Here is a 17483-nt window from a genome sequence, read left to right on the forward strand (position 1 = left end):
CTCATGGTCCACCATGATCAACCACAGCCCCTGTCCTTACTTCCTAAAGGACACTCTCTCCTGTCTCACTGACACCCTGTGCTGGGCCATGCACGATGGGAAAGCTCTCCTGTGCTCTCAAAGAGTTAAATGCTTTTTGCCATAGATGGCTCCTTCCTCTGTACACGCTGGTAACCGTGTTCCCAGGCCTTGGCATCCTGAACGGTACCATGTCCAGATGATGCTCTCCACACCCCACGCAGGCTCCTACGCCCAGGCCACGCTACCTTGCTGTGCAGATCCCTCCTTGCCCACACTCGGGCTTAGACACCATGAACAGCTGTCCACACATTAAGTATTATAACCATAGTAAAACTTTGCTAGATTTCTCCATGATAATTAGGACCAAGACAAAAATGCAGCTATTGTTATTTCTAATCAACATTATGCTGAGATCAGAGCTAAAAATAAAAGACATTGAGATGGAATAGAGAAAATAAAATGTGTTTATTATTCAGAGTTTACAGGATTTTGTTTAAGGAAAGTAAAAAAAAAAGATTGGAGAAAAATCAATAATAAATGCAGCAAATCACTAGATACAAGGTCAATACTTTTTAAATTGTGTTTATACTACACAATACTACAATAAAACACTGTAACATTTTAACGATATCATTAGCATCAAATATGCATTACCAGCCAGGTCTGACATTCAGGGAGCTAGGGCAGAAGGCAAGACAATCAAAAGCTCAAGGTCAACCCCAGTAACTTAATGGGATCTATTTTTTAAGGTTTATAGACAGAAAAGGGGGCTTCATAGACCGGTGCTACACCCTAGAGTGCTTCTCTAGCAAATGTGAGCTACTAGATAAATCTGCATGCTAACTAGATCTTGAGAACCTGGTACACCTGCTTTATAGACGCATGCACACACGCACAAGGAAGTGAAAGGGTGATGGTTAAATATCTCAATCACTTAAAATTGTTTATATACGCTAAATAAATATATTGTTGATTTAAAAAGAAATATATCTATACATAGGGAAATGCTGCTCCCCCCAGCAAAACAAAACAAAACAAAACAAAAAAAACATCAAAGCAGTGTAAGTAGAAGAGGGGGAGTAAACCACACTAGTGAACAATTAGACACAAGTGCTAATTTCCCCAAATTTATCAGTCGATTAAACGATATGCTGAATAAAACCTCAGGGGCTGTTTCAAGTGAGATAGGCTAATTCTAAAATTTCCCTGGAAATCAGAACCAAACTGCAAAGATGACATTGAAGGGCAGGAAGCTGGATTTAGCAATGCGTGACAGCACGGAAACCAGGCCAAGTTATAGAGCAAGACCCTGCGCCCCAAAAATAAAGGGAGGGAGGGAGAGAGGGAGGGAGGAAGGAAGGGAGGGAGGGAGGGAGGAGACAGAAATGGTTAATCTACCAAATATCAAGACTTATAAATCAGTAAAACATTGATATTGTGATATTGATATCCAAGGGATAGTAGTGCAATAGAGAATAGAGAGTTCAGAAATGATCCCAAAATTTGTGGGTGTTTGGTTCATCCCCTGGTTTGTGGCAAATATCCCCAGCACTTGGGGGACTGAGGCAGAATGGTCGTAAGTTCAAAGCCAGTTTAGTCTGCATAGCGAGACCTATCTCAGATGGCTCAAGGAGCCAGGGAGACGGCTCATCTGGTAAAGGCACTTGCCGCCACGCCTGATGACCTGAGTTTTGTCACACAGTGGATAAAGAGAACCGACTCCCGCAAGGTGACCTCTGACTTACAGGTGCACACGCCACAGCATCTCCCCCAGATAAATAAATATATGGAACAAAACCCTGAAAAATAGGCTGTTCCGGTGCTCTGGGGATTAGTGTTTAGTTTCGTTTGTTTTCGCAATGAGTGTTGCTGGAGCAATTATAAATTTATTGTCTACCTCATACCACAGGGTCATAGAGTAAAACATTCCCCCTCCAACACTGAATCCAGGGCCTCCCACTTGCTAAGCAATGTGTTCCATCACTGAGTTCCACCTTCAAAATTGAGTAAAAGTTCTCTAAAGTAACAAAAGAAGATGGATACTCTTATGCCTTGAAAGAGACAAAGACCTTCTTAACAGAGCACAAAATCACTAAGTCTATGGGCTTTGTAAGTAGAACCACGCACACTGTAACAACTTCCAGCGGTCACAAGTCACATCTGAGGGCTGGGGATACAGTCGGATGGAAGAGTGCCTGCCCACTCTGTGAGGCCCCAGGTTCAGTCCTCAGCACTGCCTGGGGTTGGTCACAAGTCACATCTGAGGGCTGGGGATACAGTCGGATGGAAGAGTGCCTGCCCACTCTGTGAGGCCCCAGGTTCAGTCCTCAGCACTGCCTGGGGTTGGTCACAAGTCACATCTGAGGGCTGGGGATACAGTCGGGTGGAAGAGTGCCTGCCCACTCTGTGAGGCCCCAGGTTCAGTCCTCAGCACTGCCTGGGTGTGGGGGATAGTCATTCCAGAAGTCCTATTTTATGGACCTGAGCTCGAATCCCCAGCACCCAAGGAAAGATGGGGTGTGGTGTCGCATCTGTAATCCTAGCACTGGGGAGGGAGGTGGAGACCGGAGGATCCCCGGAACTTGCTGTTCAACCAAGCTAGCCAATCAGTGAGCTCCAGATTCAATGAGTGAGACACAGCCTCAAAAAATAAGGTAGTGGGCCAGGATGACTCAGCAGTTTAGAGCATTTGTTGCTCTCGCAGGGGTCCGAGGCTCAATTCGTAGCACCCTCGTGGTGTCTCAGAACCATCCGTAACTCCAGTTCCAGGGAGCCCAGTTTCCTCTTCTGAATAGGAATACACATGGTGCATATACACGCAGGCAAAACATTCATACACATAAAATAAAATAAAACTTAAAAATAAGGTCAAAAACAACAGAACGAGATATCCTACATCACTTTTGGCCTTCACACACTTGCACATGTGCACATGGACCTGCATGGATACAAGTGAGCACATATATGTGCATCCACCACACGTACACCAAAAAAAAAAAAAGAAAGAAGAAAGAAGAAGAAAGAAAGAAAAGAGAAAAAATAAACAGAAAAGAAAGAATAATGAATAAATCAGAAAGAGTTGGGCGACAGTGGCACACACCTTTAATCCCAGAACTCAGGAGGCAGAGAGGCAGAGGCACGTGGAGCTCTGTGAGGATTTTATTGTTGTTGTTAATTTATTCTTATTTTATGTACATTAATGTTTCACCTCAATTTCTGCATGAGGGTGTCAGATCTTGAAGTTACAGACAGCTGTGAGCTACCATGTGGGTGCTGGGAGCTGTGGCCCGCCAAGACTCGACCAGCGATGAATTGAAGACCACCGACACAGGATCCTTCTCTATCGCGCTTTATTGAAGTGCACTCGGTTACAGTTGACTGGTGGAAGTAGGGGGCCCCCCCGAATGGCGGAAAGCGGCTGAATATATACAGGGAGAATGGGCGTGTTCAGAACGAAAGAGACGTGGCCGCATGGGATTGGAAGCAGCTGTTGCTGGGCAGATCAGGAGCAAGATCAGGCGGTAGAGACGTTGGTCTAACACGCCAAAACACACTTGTTCATCAGGCTCTCGGCGCCATCTTGTAATGGCAGCGATAGTTCGCCACATCTCCCCCTTTTTTGTTTGATTAGAGAAAGAGACCTCCAGTCATGGCTGAAATTAGAGGGTTCCCCCCTGGGCAAAAATGATAATCTCTGTTTTTCCAGGGACGGGAAAATTAGTCAGAGGAAACCCGTCTGCACGGAACCATGATTTCCAGGGTGGCTCACCCTGTGCACTCTATGGTGCAAGCCACCCGGGTAAGGCAAGCCGTTCTTCCGAGTGCAATGGGCAACAGGACCCGTCGGGTGCAAAGACACGGCTTAAGTCTCTTTAAACATAGTGAGCCAAGCTTGGGGGGATGTGCCAGCCTCAAGTGCAGTGAGTGCTCGGACAATTGCTATCTTCTCCCTTTTGCGTGCTCTCATCATCTTTATAATCAAGAACAGTGCCACCATCAACCCTGCACACATCAGCACACCAATCACACCAACCCCAGCCCACTCTTTAATATAAGAGAAGGTAGTAACCAGCCAGTCCGTAAACTCTCCAAGTGTAATCACTTCTGCTTTGGTAGCATTTAAACTTAAAATTTTCAAGCTTAAATTGGATTGTAATTGCTCAAACTCCAAGCTCCAATTACCTTTCAAGTAATTGGATAATCGTTTTGATTCATTAAATGATGCAAAATAAGGAGTAACACATAAGTATTCTTTGCGTAAAACACAACTCATAGCCATAACATCAAACATCTTATATAAATTTTCTTCCACTAAATCTATCCTCTTATTAAGTAATAAAATTCCTGAAGCCAAATGCTTATTTATAGCTTCTTGTTGTATCAGGGCTTCTGAGGTTTTCTGCACTACTTCATTAATGGTATTTGCTACATGTACCTGGTTGGCCATAGCTACCCCAGCTGTAACAGCCGCAGCTGCGGAAACAGCAATAGCTGCTACGATAGCTGCTGTGATACCGAAATCTCGCTTTTGCCGAATCAGGGACAAAACAGAAAATTCATTTGGGTCTGCCTTCACTGGTACCCACACAAAGGTAGGCACCTTCACTAGCAGGCCGGTTGTGTGCCGAAAGGACCAGCATTGAGATAATACACAAGAAGTCTTTGAGCAGTTAAGCTGCTTGTCGGTAGAGTGATTGCTTAAAATCCATAAAAACGGGGCATCCACACAAACTGGATTTTTTGATTTGGAAATATTAGCCACCCCTTCACTCTCTTGGATCAACAACTTGGACCCATTTAACACTCCTGAACTATTTGTTAATATCCACTTGGAAGTGTTAAATAAAATAAAAGGTGACAGATCCACAAAACCTCCATAATTATTGGAATAAATCCAAGGTGAGGTAAGCAGACCCCTTTTTAATCCTTGTTTCGTTGACTTTGGTAGCTCTTTCCAAAGCCACCAGCCCGGAGAAGCTGGTTTGGGCTTGTCAAAGCGAGGGACACAATTTAAAAATGCAGGTGGCCATTGAAAATTTACCCTACGCTCACAGCGAGGTAAGGATAGGCTGTAATTATGGGTATTGTCTTTTGTCCCGTTGGAATTACCTGTCTGAACAACAAATGGAAGGGCAGCGGTAACATTTAACGTATAGGTGGTAACATTAAAAACAGTCTGGTTGCTTATATCACCTGAGCCACTTGACTTGCCCCCATTCGCCTGCTTAAGAGTCTGAAATATGGCATCAAGCATCCACGATTCGTGAATGCCATTTAAAGGATCTAAATAACTAGCAAACATCTTAAAGTCTAACATCAAACAAGAGGGAAGGGAGGCGCTACTATTACTAGTCAGGCAAAGGGTTCCCTGTAAATCGTAGCTGGTTGCATTATAAGCTTCTTCTCTATAATCTACTTGTTGGCAGGACAAATCAAAAAGGCAATCTTTTATATACAAATGGGGCAAGATTCTAGAAACATTAGTAACCGGCATGGGAATGGGCCAGGTGCGGGTAACTGCCCAAAAATAATTGTCTTGGCTATTAACAGTCATCAGAAGGGGAGCAAGGGCGAGTATGATGTTCAGGGTCAGACGGTGCTTCCTCGAGAGTTGGCTCGTCATCCTGGGGCTGTCCGGCGTCTTCTTTGTCTGCCACTGTTCTGGTTAACCTCGAAGGCACCCACACCGGATCGGGCCGCTCCTGAGGAAAAACACAAACAGCTCCCCTGGATCTCTGTATTACAGGATCCGGTCCATGCCATTTGTTATCTAACACATCTTTCCATTTTACATATTCTGTGGATGTTATAATGTGGCCAGCATGTCTATCTGCCGGTGAACAGCCATGATTATCCAAGATTAAAAAATTCAAGATTAAAAAATTCAAGGTAAAGAGGGCTAGTGATAAACGATCCTTGGGAGAGGCAGAGCCCTCAATACCCCCCTTTTGTTTTTGTAGCATCTCTTTGAGGGTTCGATTTGCATGTTCAACAATCCCTTGCCCTTGAGGGTTGTAGGGCAGCCCAGTGAGATGAGCTACTTGCATTTGAGCGCAAAAGGATCTGAAGCCCTGGGCCACATAGGCAGGACCATTATCTGTTTTTAAGGTCATAGGCTTTCCCCAAGCTGCCCAGGCCTCTAGACAGTGGGTTTTTACATTTCTCACTTTCTCACCCGTTAAGGCGGAAGCATGAATGACACCTGAATAGGTGTCCACAGAAACATGCACCCATTTCTGTTTGCCAAACTCAGGAACGTGGGTTACGTCCATTTGCCACAAGGTTAGGGGTTTCAATCCCCGAGGGTTAACCCCGGTGTGAGGCGGGTGATGAAACATCACACATGTCTGGCAGGATTTGACTATGTCTCTGGCTTGGTTCCTAGTGATATTAAAGCGGAGGCGTAACGTCTCGGCAGGTACATGAAAATTGTGATGGAAGGATTGGGCTTGGAGTACTGGGTCGTATAATAGCAGTCCAAGCTGTTCTCTTGTAAGAGCATCCACCGTGGCATTAGCGCCAGCGAGTGGTCCAGGCAAGCCTGAATGTGCCCTTATGTGACCAATATAGAACGGCGTGTCTCTTTTATAAATACACTGTTGTATTTGATAAAGGACTGCCGCAATCATACTTTGTTCTTTAATATGTGATGTAGCCTCCAAGTGTCGAACCGCATTAACAACATAGGAGGAATCTGATAACAAATTAAATGAGCATGAATGAAAAGCCTTGAAAACTTCCAAAACGACCAAACATTCAGTCACCTGGGGGGCTCCAGGGTGAAATTGTAACTGCACTGGCTCGCTCCCCATAACTTGATAAACTCCTAATCCTGTTTTTGATCCATCTGTAAAAATATGCAGTGCACCTGAAATCGGTGTTTGAGAGGTAATAATAGGAAAATATATAATATTATGGCACAAAAATTGTAACAATTTGTCTTGGGGATAATGATTATCTATCAAATTTGAATAAGCTGTAACAAGAATGGCCCAACTATCTATTGTACCAGCAAGGACCTCTACCTGCTCTTTTGTATAGGGTATGATCAATTTATCTGGCGCATACCCAAAGGTAGAAATTGAAAACTTCAGCCCCAATAAGGCCAGAGAGGCAACAGCTTCAGGGTAATAAGTTAAAGTTTTTTGGCCTTGAGAATGGCTATGTATCCACCATACCGGAGCATCTTGCCAAAACACCCCCGTGGGGCTACCAGAAGTGTGAAGTATACAAAACGTTAATGGGCGCAAAGGATCAATGCGCATCACTTGTACTTTCTGAATTGCGGCCTCAACCAATTTGAGGGCTTCGCGTCCTTCTGCCGTTAAACTCCTTGGTGAATTAAGATCAGGATTACCTTCCAAAATCCTAAATAATGGTTTTAATTCTTCCCTCGTCATAGGGAGATATCCGCGCAACCAATTAATATCTCCTAAAAGCTTTTGAAAATCATTAAGGGTCTTTAGGTGTTGTGTGCCTATCTTAATTTTTTGTGGCCTGATTGTCTGTAATTCAATCTTAGATCCTAAAAATTCCACCGTTTCAGTCTTTTGTACCTTTTCTGGAGCTATATAAAGTCCTTTCTCTCCCAGGGCTGCCTCCAAGGCAATTAAGGCCTGATCTAACTTAACCTTCTCTGGGCTCGCCAGTAAGATATCATCCATGTAATGAATTATTCTTACATCAGGAAAACTCCTTCTAACAGGGGTAAGGGCCGCATCCACAAAGAGCTGGCACATAGTAGGACTATTTGCCATGCCCTGAGGCAGGACCCGCCATTGGTATCGTTTGTCGGGTTCCTCATGATTTAATGAAGGAATAGTAAAGGCAAAGCGCTCTTTATCAGCTGGATGCAAGGGGATGGAGAAAAAACAATCAACAATATCGATGGCATATACGTGCCATTCTTTAGGTAAAGCTGAAAGCACAGGAAGGCCTCTTTGAATCGGGCCCATTAAGGACATTTGTGCATTAATGGCTCTCAAATCATGCAATAAGCGCCATTTTCCTGATTTCTTCTTTATAACAAATATGGGAGCATTCCATGGCGACGTGGACGGCTCTATATGTCCTAGTTGTAATTGTTCTCTCACCAACTGCCATGCCGCATGGAGTTTTTCCTGAGAGAGGGGCCACTGGGGTATCCATACGGGCTTATCAGTCTTCCATGGAATTTTTATATAATCTTCAGTGGCCCCTAAGAAAAACCCAAACCCTTTCTATCATGTTTTCCCTCTGGGATAACAGGCTCAGGCCTACCTTGTAAATTACAGCCTAAACCTGCTCCGGGCATATATCCCTGCTTACTCATAAGTTCTTGGCTAGTACTTGAGTAACTTCCCTCATTGGTTAACATAAGTTTTAGTTGCTTTTGTACATCTCTTCCCCACAAATTTAATGGCAGATCTAGTACGAAAGGTTGAAAAAAATCCTTCTTGGCCATCCACATTCCATTTTAAGCTCTTCGCACTCATGTCAGGTGTGTTCTGATATCCTAGCCCTTGGAGTGTTTGTGAAGCCTTTTGCAATGGCCAGCTCTTAGGCCAAAACTGACGGCTCATAACGCTCCTATCTGCCCCTGTATCTATCAGCCCTGTAAAGGACTTCCCTTCTATTTTTAATGTACACATCGGCCGATCGTTCAACTCCAAGGAAAGGCAGGCCATATCTACTCCGGAAGACCCGAACCCTCTGTCTCCTCTCTCCGCGGTATGGGCCGGAAAGCGCTCATGCATGGATGGCACGACTATCATCTGAGCTATTCGATCTCCCGGAGCTATAGAGACAATTCCAAAAGGAGAGTGACACATGATCTTAATGGTCCCTTGATAATCTGGGTCAATAACTCCTGGGAGTACCAGCAGCCCTCTCATTGTACTAGAGGATCTACCGATAACAATTCCCACTGAATCTTTTGGAAGCGGTCCCTTCATGTCAGTGGGGATCGCTTGTACTCCCATACTTTGAGTTAAAACCAACCCGGAGGTGGCACGGAGGTCCATCCCTGCGGAGCCTGATGTGGCTCGTCGGGCGATTTGGGAGGATCCATGTTCCCCTCCTGTATTGCCCCATAGATTTTGGGGCCCTGGGGTCGAGGGCCCCTCTGCATGTTTTTTGACCTGGGAACATATGGGTTGTTTATGGGTTGACCATTAATATCTTTCTTTGACCTTCATTCATTGGCCCAGTGTTTCCCTTTCTTACACCTAGGACAGGTGCCTGGTTGTCTGCCCGCCAGTGGGCCATTGCTTGAGCTCCCTTTGTTTGGACAATCACGTTTCAAATGTCCCTGCCTACCACAGGCAAAACAGCCATTCTGGCGGCTCTTTTGTTTTGTGGCGGCTATCATGGCACGGGCTAGCCCTTCGTTTGTCAATGGGCCTCCAATCTCACGACAGGCCTTTAGCCAGGCATCTAGCCCTTTTCCCTTCCAGGGAGTAATGGCCCTTTGGCAATCTTTTGTACATTGTTCATACACTAACTGCTGCACCAGCGGCATGGCTTCCTGGGCGTCACCAAAAATTTTTCCCGCTGCTTCCACCATTCTAGCTACAAAATCTGAGAATGGCTCATTTGGGCCTTGTATTATCTTAGTCAGATTTCCTGACACTTCTCCTCTTTTTGGGATCATTTTCCATGCCCTTTTATAAATATCATGGATTTGTTGATAAACCTGAACTGGATAAGCTGTCTGGTTCACGGCCCATTGGCCTTGACCCAGAAGCATGTCAGCATTCCATGGCGCTGTATTTTGTGCTTGAGCGTTGACTCTAGCCTGCGCATGGGCTGCCTCTGTCACCACAGATCTATAATCTAGGTATTGCCCGGTGGTCAAGCAAGCCCACGCTATCTCCCACCAATCATTGGGTGTTAATGCTGAATTCAATATCCTGTCCAATAAGGTTATGGTATACTGTGCATTGGGTCCCCAAGTCCGGGAGGCCTCGACTAAGTCTTTCAGCTGTTTATATGGAATTGGTTCATGATACCTCCGCTGGTCCTGATCCTCAAAAACAGGAAACGCCATAGACGGGATTGGGGTAAGTTCAGCTAGATATCGAAGAGTATTTCGAGAGAGTCTATGAGCTCCCCCTGCCGTACCACGCTTGTTCCGACCTGGGTATGGCGGTGGAGCATAGCTAGGCTGTGGTTCATATCGGCCCTCCTCATATCTAGCTGCCTCTTCCTCCAGCTCCTCCTCCTCCCACTCAGTTAGTTCCTCATCTCCCTCTAGTCCTTCATCCTCATGTAAGTTCATGGTGGCAAATTCATCTAAAAATTCATCGAGGGGTGGGTAGAGGGGTGCACTTGGCACAGGTCTCTCACCCTCCTCCCCTTTTGCTCCCTGATCGGGATTTCTTTTTTTCTCTATCCCATGATCGGGGTCCCTTTTTTTCTTACTGGGTTTCTCCTCTCCCAGTTTGGATCCATTTCTTTTGCTATCCTCATCTCCCTTCATTGAGCTTAACTCTGAGAGGCTATCCTGATGCTCTGTCAACGCGCGTCGCCCTCTTTTCACATGCTCCATATGCTTGCCTTCTTTTAAACAAGCACGAATTAATTTCCAGAGCGGGATCGTACCTGCTCTAAGTTGATGTCTTTCCTCTGCCTTGTCGAGGTCCTTCCCCAGTTTCTCCCAACAAGGGATATTTAAGTCCCCTGACACTACGAACCACGGCGCCTGTTGGTCAATGTCTTTTAATATGGTTTTTATAGTGCCATCAGAGACCTTCAATCCCCGTTCTTTCAATAAAGCTTGTATTGGGCTGACAAAGTCAGGCGCCCGACCCTTGCTGCTGTCCGAGCCCATCACCTTCCTTCTTTACGAGAGTCTTACGATGGGACTGAAATACCGAGTTGTCTACCCCGGATTTTACTTTCAGTTTGACACGCAGCAGAGGCACTCCTCTCCGGGACGATCACACCGCAAGCACAGGCAGCAGAAAAAAATTATCAACCCAAAGACTACCGCAGCGATGCCAAACCACACAGGCTCAACCCCCCCCACCAGCAAGCTCGACATACCTGAGGATACTTTACCGATGTCGACCACTTCGCGTGTAGAGTTCTGAATCCTCTTCGGCCCCCTACGGTGTCCGCCGAAGTTCCCGGGTTTCGGCACCAGCTGTGGCCCGCCAAGACTCGACCAGTGATGAATTGAAGACCACCGACACAGGATCCTTCTCTATCGCGCTTTATTGAAGTGCACTCGGTTACAGTTGACTGGTGGAAGTAGGGGGCCCCCGAATGGCGGAAAGCGGCTGAATATATACAGGGAGAATGGGCGTGTTCAGAACGAAAGAGACGTGGCCGCATGGGATTGGAAGCAGCTGTTGCTGGGCAGATCAGGAGCAAGATCAGGCGGTAGAGACGTTGGTCTAACACGCCAAAACACACTTGTTCATCAGGCTCTCGGCGCCATCTTGTAATGGCGGCGATAGTTCGCCACAGGGAATTGAACCCAAATACTCTGGAAGAGCAGTCAGTGCTCTTAACCACTGAGCCATCTCTCCAGCCCAGTCTCTCTGAGTCTGAGGTCAGCCTGGTCTACATGGTGTGTTTCAGGACAGCCAGAGCTATATAGTGAGACTTTGTCTCAAGAAATAAAATAAAACATCAGGAAAACCCAACCCGACTTTTACAATGAGGTTAAAGACTTGACAAAATTCAGTACTTTACAAATGGAGACATCTAAATGACTCTCAAGCTTTTGAAAAAGCACTAAGTTTCACTAAGCATTAAGAGAAAAAATCTAAATTAAAGCCAAGATGCAGCACCACTGTTACCCATGAAAATGGCGAGGATAAAAATGGAGTAAACAGGGCTGGAGAGATGGCTCAGAGGTTAAGGACACTGACTACTCTTCCAGAAATCCTGAGTTCAATTCCCAGCAACCACATGGTGGCTAACAACCATCTGTAATGAGATCTGGCGCCCTCTTCTGGCCTGCAGTCATACATGGAGGCAGCACACTGTATTGTATACATAATAAATAAAATCTTTTTTAAAAAAGAAGTAAACAGTGCCAGGGAGAGCGTGAGCAGTGAGACTGCGCCTGTGCTGTTGGTGAGGCGCTGTGGACACTCTTGACGCGCTCTCTAAAGCTACACGTGTGCAGCCTGTGACCCAGCAGTGAGACTGCGCATGTGCGGCTGGTGAGGGTGTGGCTGGCGCTGCGGACACTCCCGATGCGCTCTCTAAAGCTCTCGTGTGCGCAGCCTGTGAGCCAGCATTTCCACGCCCAAGTTTACAACCCACAGAAGTGCATGCTTATGCACAAGACACACGTCACAATGCGCTTAGCAAGGAGCACTAAGTATCTCCCCATGAGAAATTATACTGACGCCAATTATTTTAGCATCTATTGTTGCATAAGATAAAATCAGCTCAAACTTTTGTGGGCTTAGATGATAGCTTTTAATTTTTTATTTCTTTTTGTTTTATGTGTATGAGTACACATATATGCATGTACTTACTGTGCCATGTGCATGCCTAGTGTCCATTGCCTGGCAGCCTAGTTCCTGGGTGTTCCATGCTCTCTTCTGCCCCAAGGCCTTTGCACAGATGGTTCCTTCTGCCTGTAATGCCCTTTTTCCCACCTTATCTCACTCCTGCTCACTTTTCATGTTTCTTTCCTGACACAGGCCTTCTCTGCTCCCCACTCTAACACAGGCAGTCTCCTTTTTTTTTTTTAATAATTTATATTTTTATTTCACGTGCACTTGTGTCTTGCTTGCGTGCATGTCTGTGTGAAGGTGTCTGATCCCCTGGAACTGGAATTTCAGGCACTTATAAATTGCCTTGTGGGTGCTGGGAATTGAACCAGGGTCCTCTGGAAGAGCAACCAGTGCTCTCAACTGCTAAGCCATCTCTTCAGCCACCAGGTAGTTTTCTTAACTGTTCTAATCCAGTACACACCTTCTCTCTGTAATACTATGGCAGATTGATTGAGATGTCCCCCACAAGTCTACATATCTAAACACGTCATGCCCAGTTTGAGACTGTTTGGGAAGGATTAGGAGAAAGAGGACCTTGCAGGAGGAGGTGCATCACTGGGGGAAGGTTTCAAAAGCCTTCTGCATCTCTGGTACACTCTCTCTGCTGCCTGCTTGTAGATCATAGATGAGAGCTTTGAGCTGCTGCCCTAGATGCCTGCTGCCATACCTTTGCTACATCATCATAAATTCCCTCCTTCTGGAATCAAAAGGACAATCACAGTCTTTCTCATACAAGTTTTCTTGATCATGGTGTTTTTATCACAATGGTAGAATGAGTATCACAAGGCTGATACTCAGCTCGGTTGTAACTGTACAACTACTCAGCACTTACTTAACCAAACTTCATCCTCCTGGAGATTGTAAATCAGTAAACTGTTCTCTATTATTACCCACACACCCCACACTGAGAAGAGTACAGGCGGCAAGAATTTGCTTTTCCTGAACAATGGGAAGTGAGCCCTAACACTGTCTGGAGACACTTGACAGGGTAATCTCAGCCCTGTGGATGAGGTGTGCGATGGCTTCAATTAGGATGGCCTCCACAGGCTCCTGTATTTGAATGCTTGGTTGCTGGAACTGTTTGGAAAGGATGAAGAGGTGTGGCCCTATTGGAGGAGGTGTGTGACTCAGGGTAGGCATTGAGGTTTCAGAAGCCCAAGCCATCTTGGAGTTAGCTCTCTCTGCCTCCCACTTCTGGTTCAGGATGCAATCTCTCAGCTACGGTTCCAGGACCATGGCTGCCTACCTGCTGTCATGCTCCTCACCCAGGTGGTCATAGACTTTGGCCTTCTGGAACTGTGAGCCCCAAATTAAATGCTTCCTTTTATAAGTCACCTTGGTCATGGAGTCTTGCCACAGCAATTGAGAAGTAAGTAAGGTAAGCGGTGAGGCCATGTGGTTTGATTCAGAACTCTCAGCTTCCCAGTCACTCTAGCCAGTCTGGAGCATCTGAGTCCTCCTGTGCATGGACAGTGAACTGTGTGAATTCCATACTTCAAGTCTTGGTTCCAGCAATGGTGGCATTGCCCTATTGCTCTGTGACTACAGATAAAACTGCCAGGCTTTTAGCTTGCTCTCTGATGAGTTTGCACTGAAGGAGGAAGAGGAGAAGGAGGGGCAGGAAGAAAAGGAGGGGGAGGGCGGGGAAGAGGAAGAGAAGGAGAAGTCAGACAGTTTGATTCTCGCCAAATTGTATCTCTGCACATCTCACATCTGCATCTGTGCATGGCCGGATGCTTTGCAGCTGGGGTGCCCACTGGACATCATATGGGACAGACAGGAGAATTTCTGCAGGACAAAGGCTTAATATTCTCCAAATTATTCTGGACCCAATTCAGGAACCTCCTCAGACCTTAGACCGATGATGAGTTAATGAGATTCTTGTCACATATCACAAGGAGTCTTGGAGATCAGGCAGCCCAGGTTCTAAAATCAAACATTTCAACTCTCTATACAGGACCAAGTTCTTTCTATCCTTAATTCTTCCTTTCTCCTTCCTTCCTTCCTTCCTTACATCCTTCCTTCCTTCCTTTTTCAATCTGTTGCATTTATTTTTATATATTTGGGAGGATGTTCAGGTAGAGGTCAGAGGACAAGTTTTAAAGAATTGGTTCTTTCTTTCCATCTTGTTTTTAAGGAAGAAGCTCTTGAAACTTCTGCTACTGTTCTGCATATGCAGGCTTTGGGTCAATTTCTCTGTCTCTGCCTCCCAGTTTCCCATAATACTCATTAAAAAAAAATAGTCTTGGGGATGGAGAGATGAATCAGAGGTTAAGAGCACTGTCTGCACTTCCAGAGGATCTGGTTCAATTCCCAGCACCTACACAGCAGCGCACAATTGTCTGTAACTCCAGTTCCAGGGGATCTTGATACCCTAACACAGACATACATGCAGGCAGAACACCAACACATCTGGGAAAAAATAGTCTCCATCTCTTACTGTCTTCATTGATAATTTAGTCTAGAAAAAAAAATTAAGGCAGAATATCCAGCCCAGGCTGACTTCAGACTTCCTATGTAACCCCTTCATAATCTCAGATAAACCTGAATTTTCTATCCTAACGTCTCCACCTCCAGAAGGCTGGGATTGGAGGCGTGTGCCACCATGCCCAATTTATGTGGTTCTGGAACTGAAGCCCAGTGTTTTGGGCATGCTAAGCAAGCCCTCGGCCACTGAGCTCCATTCCAGTCCCTGAAAACCAGTCCCAACAGAGAATTATATAGCCCTTGTCTTGTTTTGGATTTTTTTCTGTACTGAATAATATTCCATTTTAAAAAGGTAGTGTTTTGTACTCAAGCTGGTCCTCCCTTGATGAACATTTATTTTCCATTATTTTTCTATGATGAACAATGGTGAGATGCATAGAAGTCATTCCACAGAAGTGCACACACCACGGATAAATTTCTAGAAGTGGAATTGCTGGCTCACAGTGATACACAATGTGTCTTCTGTAGAGGTTGTATCAATTCGTACTCCGTCCCCTAGTGTACTTCACTCTTCTCTGATACTTTAAATGGACCAGAGAAACTGTGGTGGGTGTCTTGGTGGTTTCTGAATCAGGAAACAAAGATGAAGGTCCAGAGAGACTGCACAGTGGTTAAGAGCACACTAACATCGTTGCAGAGGGCCCGTGTCAGGCAGCTGGCAACGGCCTGTAACTCCAGCTCCAAGGAATCTGATGTCTGCTCTTCTGGCCGCTAATGACACTGTACGCAAACGCACACCCCCCCCGTCAATAAAAACTTACAAAAATAAACATATATTATATATGTTTTTATATAAACACACACATACTTTTTTTTTTTTAAATAAAGGCAAACAGATCAGTCGTCTATTAACTGATCATAAGAACTGGTTCCAGCATGAGCCTTTTACACCTAGTCCTGAATCCCTCTAGAACCCTACCCAACCCTTTCTGTTGCCAGAGGCCGTTATCTGTACAGCCTCGGTTTCGGAACTTAATCACCTCTGCCACTGGTCGTCCTGTCCGTAGACTATTCCTCTCTGGGTGTCTTCTCTCCCCATCCCCGCCTGCAGTCTCCTAGCCCTCCCTGGGACTCAAATGAGATGTCTCCTCCCCCATTTAACAGTTCTATGACACTCCCGGGGAGAATTCCAATCATAGCTCCAGTTGCTGGGAACATCATCGCTCACTGTGTCGGTTAAACTTCGTCGTCAGCTTGCTGGGCTATGACACTAGGAGACACACCACTGTGCCAGCCTGTGGAGGTGTTTCCAAAAATAACTGAGTGGGAAAGACCCTCCCTCACAGTGGGTGAGCCTTGGATAGAATGAGGTCTGAAGAAAAAGCAGAGACACCTGCAGACCTTGGTTTCTTGGTGGTGTGTCTGCTGCCACCGCCACCATACTTCACTGAAGTCATTGTCCAGCTTCTCATGAAGCCCAGCAACAAGCAGGGATCTTCCAGGCTTTCGGCACCAGGTTGGGACTGCTGTGTCTTCTGGCTCATGGACTAGGCAGATAGCCATTCCCAGGATCTCTAGGATATAGAAGGCTAACTTTGGGCTGCTCAGTCCTTATCCTGAAAACCATTCCAAGAAAGTGCACTTTTTAAATGTATATCCATTCTGCCTGTTCTGTTCCCCTGGAGAACCCTGCCTCATCCACCCACACGCTTCTCCCACAGTGAACTTCAGGATAGACGCCTCCTCCTCCTTGGGCCGGTGCCTCTGCACACTGTGCCTGGCACGTCACCTTCACAGGAAGCTCGCTGAAGAGTGTGGGAAGAGCACAGTTGTGTAGTGCCTGCTGGGAACCTCAGCTCCCTGCTCCCTTCTCCCTTCCCAGCAGGCCAAAAATATGACACTTTCAGATGTTGCCTCCTTTCCATATTTGTGGGATTTCTTCTCCCAGAATCTTCTCTGGTAAAAGTGATGCCTCAGTGCCTACAATGGTGCCTGGGGCAGCAGGTACTCCTTAAATACACTCCAAAAAAGGGGGTGTCTGACCAAAAGATCTTCTACAACAGAGCTGCAAATTACTCCTGCCTGCTAGATGTGGTCAGAGGATAGCATTTCTTTCTGAAAGCCTCGAGCTTTGGGCTCTCACATGACTATGCTATGTGCTTTATTTACTTCTGGGTGGGGAGTGGGCAGATCTGGGCTTGTCCACGAAGGATTGTCTAGATTAGGTTAACCCAGGAAGGAAAACCTACCCTAAATGTGAGCTGTACCCACCATGCGCTGGAGTCCTGGACAGACTAGAAAGCGATAGAGAGCAAGGCATTCGCTGCCCTCTGCTTCCTGACCGCGAGTGTTGCGATGCCGCGCAGCTTGCTGTCCCACGCTCCTGCCACCGTGACTACAGCGCCATGACAGGTGACGGCAGGCCATACCCTCGAACTGTGAGCCGTTTAAACAAGCCCCTTCGCCCTGAAGCTGCTTTTGTCACATGCTTTTCACATCAGGGAAAAAGTTAGCAGTGCAGAAGCAAGGTGGTGCACC

This window comes from Chionomys nivalis, chromosome 2, assembly GCF_950005125.1.
Source record: "Chionomys nivalis chromosome 2, mChiNiv1.1, whole genome shotgun sequence".
Lineage (NCBI taxonomy): Eukaryota > Metazoa > Chordata > Mammalia > Rodentia > Cricetidae > Chionomys > Chionomys nivalis.